Source organism: Meriones unguiculatus, chromosome 19 (genome assembly GCF_030254825.1).
Source record: "Meriones unguiculatus strain TT.TT164.6M chromosome 19, Bangor_MerUng_6.1, whole genome shotgun sequence".
Lineage (NCBI taxonomy): Eukaryota > Metazoa > Chordata > Mammalia > Rodentia > Muridae > Meriones > Meriones unguiculatus.
Window position 1 is genome coordinate 61,421,580 of NC_083366.1, and position 6,554 is coordinate 61,428,133.

Sequence of the window (6,554 nt, forward strand, 5' to 3'; positions counted from 1 at the left end):
TCTTGTCTATAAGCTCATTAATGCCTCATTAGCATCCCAGGAAACAGCAGGGAAATGCCAAAATTACATTTTAGTACTAAGAGCTGCATTCTAGTCTAAAGTCTGCTCTGCATTTGTCCTCCCAAAAGCTAAGATAAAAATCTTAAGGGGGCAGAGTGGTTGTATGTTGATTCCGGCCAAGTTACCAGAACTTGGGGGACACTTCAGAAGCACAACCTTAACAGTGTAAAACAACCCCCATATATCTAAGGAAGTGGCCTACATACTGTTTAACCCAAAGCCAATATGAAAGCAGAGCAGCAATTTAAAAAAGTTGCGATACTAACTGCCAAAGGCCTTCTTCAATAATTTAAAAAAAAAAAAAAAAAAAAAAAACAACCCACAAAAAATGCTAAGAAATTGAGAACAGTACTCCCTGGTAAGCTAAAGCAGTTGATAAGAACCAATTTCTGAGACGATCTAGATATTTATTTAGCAGACAATGACTATGCAGACTTGCAGACATATGTATATATATATATATATATATATATATATATGCATTCATATATATAGTCAACATATTTTAAAATATGGTCTCGATGAGAAAACAGAGGCAGTCTAAGCAAAGAAATGAACATTTAACATATGAAGAGTCTATTGCAGAAAATATGACAGAAGTTTTGAAATCACTTCTTTGGTTTAGTGGCAGTTTACAGGTGTCAAAAGGAAGAACTGGTTAACCTGAAGATAGGTCATTAAAAACTGTTCATCTGAAAATTAGGGACAAGAACATTCAAATAAAAAAGGACTTCGCCCCAGGTATGCTCAGGAAACTACTTAAATAGTACGGATAGGATTGGATTTTTTGTTTTGTTTTGTTTTTTGCAACGGGAAGGAAATGAGACTGGGACAAGAAACCGTTAGACACAATAACAGCCAAGTACACATGATGACATGGTTAAACATTTGCTGCGGTCTCAATGCGAAGAGTCAGCCGCAAGCTCACAGGTTGGTCAGACTGTTCCCTGATGGGCCTTGCCTCTTAGGGGGCGTGACCTTATCAACAAATTAATTCCTCTGATTGACCCATGATACAATTAGATAGAGCAGTTGGTTGTAGGAGGCGGGACCAACAAGGAGGAAGTAGGTCACTGGAAGGACAGACCTCGTCTTCTGCTCCCTTACTCTGCTGCATGGCGGCCCCAGATGAGGCACTTTTCCCGCTTGTTCCATCATTTGTTCTTTCTGCCTGCACTCAGGCTCCAAGCCATGGCTCGGCCAGCAAACAGGAAACCCTCCCCAAAGTCTCTTAAACGATTTCTCTCAGGTATCTGTCACAATGATAAACATTCTGATTGACACATAAAATTGGTAACAGAAATGGGGATGTTTCTGTGATGGCTCGCCCATGTAGTTCAAAAACCTTGGAATGGATTTGTGGGAGGGATCTGAGAAGGTTTGCAGCCGTGGGCTAGAGAAGGTTTTAGTGTGCTGGAAGAAAAGCCAGGAAAATAGAATATGGCTATGACCATGAGGAGTGTCGGTTGTGCTTCTGAGATTTCACACAGGTTTGGGACCTTCTGGAAAAGGCCTCATCTGTGTCTCATGGACACAGAGTATAAGTCTAACATAGTGTCAGACCGAAACAAACAAACAAACAAAACAGGAGCACTGGTGAGAATGTGTAGCTACAGAGGGAATAAAGATAAAAAGACACAAACCCCAGAACTGTAAAGGAATTGGCAATGTCAGTAAAAATTTTAGATGTTCCTTCTAAAATAAAGGGAAAAAATATTTTCATCTGTTATCTCCTACTAGTAAGTAAGGAAAAAAAAAAAAGAAAGAAAGACAATGCCTGGCCGGGTCTTCGTGGGTTATAGAGACAAATATTCTACGTCCAGAAATATTTCCTCTGTCCATGCAACAGTCAAATGAAAGGTTACAAGATTTCGGTGAGACCAAAAGCGGGAAAGAGGACCACATCAAATCCAGCCTGTGATGCTGAGCGCTGTCACGTGGGCCAGACCCCCTGAGAGATCCTGTGTTGTTAGAGGCAGCAGTGATGGGAAAAGATGTTATCTGGCATATTTTGGAGCACCCTCCTGAATGAATCACAGCATAGATTCCTGGGGACGCAGGATAATGGAGTGCTGGTTGCAGCGTGAAATGGGTAATGACACAGCTTTTGAAACATAGCTCTTGGCATAAGATTTTGTCCCCACAGAGGCAGAGTACCTGACCGGATGACACTAAATGACTGTGCAGCCACAACTCACAACTGTAAGCCAGGTCTGTCAACACCAGCAAGTTCACACCACCTTAGTCTCCAACCTCAACTGGGCACCCGAAGTGGACTGGACTCTACCCCCAGGTGACTACGCATTCACAGATTCCTACAAATCCTTGCCCAGCTCCAAATTTTTGTCACATTAAAAAAAAAATAGGTAGTTTTCAAAAGAAAAACAAATGGTCCAGAAATATATGAGGGTAAAAAATTAAGTGGTTAAGAGTACATTTTTTTTTACCCAAGAAAAGAAGTAAACTGTTAAAATTCAATGCACATCTCCAATGCATTATTTTGTTGTTTCCAAAGCATTCTTGCTGTGCATCCAAGAACTCAGAATTTCACAACCATGTGGCTAGCGGGGCTGTGGCACTTTCAGTTCCAGGAAGGAGCCATCAGAGGTCACTGCACTTGTGGAAGTTCAAGATCTTGTGTCATGTGGGAAACCTCAGTGGAGGTCAGTCTCTCGTCTATCAACTGTCACATGACGTTGGTCTCCAAGAGCAGCTCAAGACTGAGTTTGAAACATCAGACAATACAGACCAAAGGAAGGTCAGACTTAGGAAATCTGGGTGTGACCTGCCTGTCTTAGCCTTCACTCATCCCTGCATCTGAACAAATAGCTTGTGCCCTGGCTCTCCAAAAGTCTCATCCCACCCTGCCGGGGATCAACTTAAGAACAAGCCAATCCAAGAATAGCAAAATCAGGCAAGAGAAGGCTGGGAGGAGACAGGTTTTGTGGACAAGATGACCTCATGTCATGCTTGAAGCCTGAGATGCTTCTGCACTTTCCAATCCTGGGATCAGAAGTCCCAGTTCATTTGCTGCATCATGCATTTGAGGGCAGCCTGGGGTGTGTAAGGCCCGGTCGAGGAAGAAAGGAAGGAAGGAAGAAAGAAGGGTGGGTACAGGGAAGGAGGAGGGAAGGGAGGAAGGGAAGAATGAAGAAAAATTAAACCCAGTGCTACCATATTAAAGACAACTTGACATTGTGTGCTGAAAGCTCTACATATGGATGTAACCCTCAATGTCATACAGAAACGTGTAAGACTGCAGTCACCAGAGAGATATTTGAGCACTGGAGTTTAAGAGTGAGCAAGGCAAAGTCCCTTATGGAGCCGGACTTAAGTAGCAACCAAAGATGAATATAAAAGCTTTTTTATAAGGGCATTGATTTTATAGGCCTTTGTAATAATCAATGAAATAACAAATACCCAATAAAACAAAAATGTGTAAATCTTGGAGCCCTGTCGTGATAAAATGGTACTTAAAATGAGTTACAGAAACTGTTTCATGATAAGGAAAAATATTTCACCATATAAGGATTTTTTTTTAAAGCGGATGGTAACAAAGAGGAGTGTAAATGGAATGAACTGGGGTTTGTGCGCTGTCCTGTGTGTTATTTGTATGCAAGAAAAGCCCAGAATCGATTGCTCTGAAATGTCAATAGTTAGTCTAATAGCAAGAATTGTGGCTGCATTTGATTTTCTCCTGTGTGTATTTTGCCACCAATCTGTAATCTTCTACCACAAAAATGCCTTTAATTTATTACCCGAGAAAACATAGCTTTGGCAGAATGATTTTGAATAGTTTACATTAGAAAGAAAATAAATAACAAGCAGGTACTAGCATTTGGGTTGTCTCCTAAGTGTTCAAATAAAGGGTACAGTCTAGGATGAGTACAGTCTGCTCATCCTTAGGCCTTTAAGGAACCTTTCCTTTCTCCAGAGAGGAAAGCTGTGCCTTGCTCGTGATGCAAGCTGCACCCCAAGCCCTATGTTTGTGCTTTTCTAATCAAGAAAACCAAAAACATGTAGTGGGAGCTGGTTAATGACTGTCTGGACCAGGCCCCATGCCTCCTGTCCCAGGATTCAAGGCTATTTCCACCACTGTGCCCTTTGCCTAGGCCACAGCAGCATTGCCAGGATAACACTGTCATCGAGAGCGGTCATCCAATACATTTGGAGAGTTCCATCACTGCCCTAAAAATAACTCGGCAGCCTGGAGGCTCACTGTGTACCAGCTTGAAACCCAAGTGTGCCCTGAGTTGAAAAGGGAAGCCACATGGTGGGTTGAATGCTTGGATTCTCTTCCCGGCCTTCCAAATTTAAACAGAAATTCAAGCGTGCTCACGGGTCACAGCACAGGGAGATTGTTTGCAAGGTGAAGCTGAGAATGAACTTTCCTGTAACCCCTCACTTTCATTTTAACTCTTGTCTGAGCACTCTAGTAACCACACCGGGCTCCCAGACGTGGGGATGCTTGACCTAAAAATCGGTGCTGTGACTTCCACAGTTATGCCTGTTCATGTCAAGCCACTTTACAGCCTAGCTGGCGTGGAAGGCAATATGAATAGAGTTCTCCAAGATGGGACTGAGCTGTGCGGCCTGGGCTTCCAACTGTCTGGGCTACGCAGGGAAACATCAGTCCAGCCTGGTACGAGCCTGTGCTCTCTGTGACCAAGAATTACCAGGCAGCGCAGAGAAACAGGGGCAGCTGCTTAGGGCTGTTTCAAAGGCCAGAAAGCCTGTGAGCCGGCATCTGCTTCAGAATGCTCCCAGGGACTCAGAGAGGACAGGACATTTCCAAATAGCTGAAACAAAGGCTTACCTGAAGCTACACTTTATTTTCAAGGAAAAATGTTAAGTACCTGGCTTAAGTGTTCTGCAAGCCGTCATTTCTCTCCAGAATACACTGACTCATATTCTTAGGACCTCCCTCATCCCCTCTGGACTTGAGTACCAAACCCAGGGCCTTGAGCTTGCCAGGCAAGGACTCTACCACTGAGCTAAATCCCCAACCCTGGGGATATTTATCTTTAAGATAGTATTTTCTGTAAATTTAAATTGGATGCCCTCACACCTCAGTGTGAATGAGCATGGGCACATGGAATTTGACCCCCCTCCCCCCAGACTTTAGCTCACGTTGGGGTTGGGTTTTGCTTTTCTTGCTTTTGTTTTCTTTCTCTGGCCTGAAACTCACAACTGAGGCTAGGCTGGGCCCCAGTATTCTCTGCCTCGCAAATACTGGATGATTGTGAATTCTCTCTACTACACCTCACTTTTGCACATGATCCTGGGGGCAGAACACAGGTCCTCTTGCTTGTAGGGTGAGCCTTACACAGACTAATCCCCCAGAGCCTGGCTTTCAGTAGCATCTGTCTTCAGTACTGTAAAGTCCAGCAGCGTGTGGTTTTCATAAACTGAAGTGGCCTCCAGGAGACTGTCTCTGCGCTCCGGTACATTGTTGTCCAGGAGGAAATGATGCTTCTCAACCTTCATGAAATGGCACATCTATTTTTTTCCTCTTTGAAATTCTTCTAGATGCATGTAAGCCTGGAGTTGCCATCCATGATTAATCAGAGGGAAAGGTAGAAGGGGAAGAAGGGGAAAGAATAGATAAAATGAACGTCCAACCTTTGAGCTTGGTTCTGGCCTCTAACAGATCGAGATTTTGGACAACATGGACGATGATTTACTGTAAGTAATAAAATGGTATCAGTCCTGCCGAGGAGTGGTGACCAAAGAGTCAAGCCATCTGCGTGCACAACTTTGGATAGAGCAAGCTCAGAACCCGTTTATAGGGTTTACACTATTTTCCTACTTTCTTTCCAAAGAAGTGTGCATCCCATTGCACAAGGCATGCGGGCTTCCGTGTCTCCTCTCCCGGGACAGAGAAGACTCCTCACGCGCTGTTATTTCAAGCCTGAATTTGTGCCGAGCTATTGTACAGAAATATCTGGTACTCAAGAATCTCGAGGTTTGGATTCAGATCCACCTGACAGCCTGAGGGAGTCACACCCGTTGGTGGCACAGGTTCGTGAGGCTACCGCAGTGGACCTGGTCTTTGTAACTGTGTCTACCTTTGCGTGGCTGTGAAGCCAAACCCAGCGTGGGCAATGCGCAGACTAAACGACAGCCTCTACTTGATGCAGATTTAGGGGAGGAAAAAAAAAAAAACACCACTCCTCTTCACACTCATTCTCAGCAGCTCACACAGGTTGGTTGATTAGGAATGCTTTGACATTTCTGGAATTTCAAAATGTGTGAATGCCCAAGTATCATCTTGCTCAAAGTGAAATAATTTCAGACAGAAGTGTCAAATATTTTCTGAAGGCACTTCAGTGGGGCCCTCATGGCGTTGAAGGGTCTGCTGGTACCTGTTTTCTTTTCTTTAGAATAATGGCATACAAACGGCTCCCCGCCTGCCCCCTGCCCCCGTGTGTGTGTGTGTGTGTGTGTGTGTGTGTGTACAGAGGTCAGAAGTTGATCAAGACATGCCAGCACAT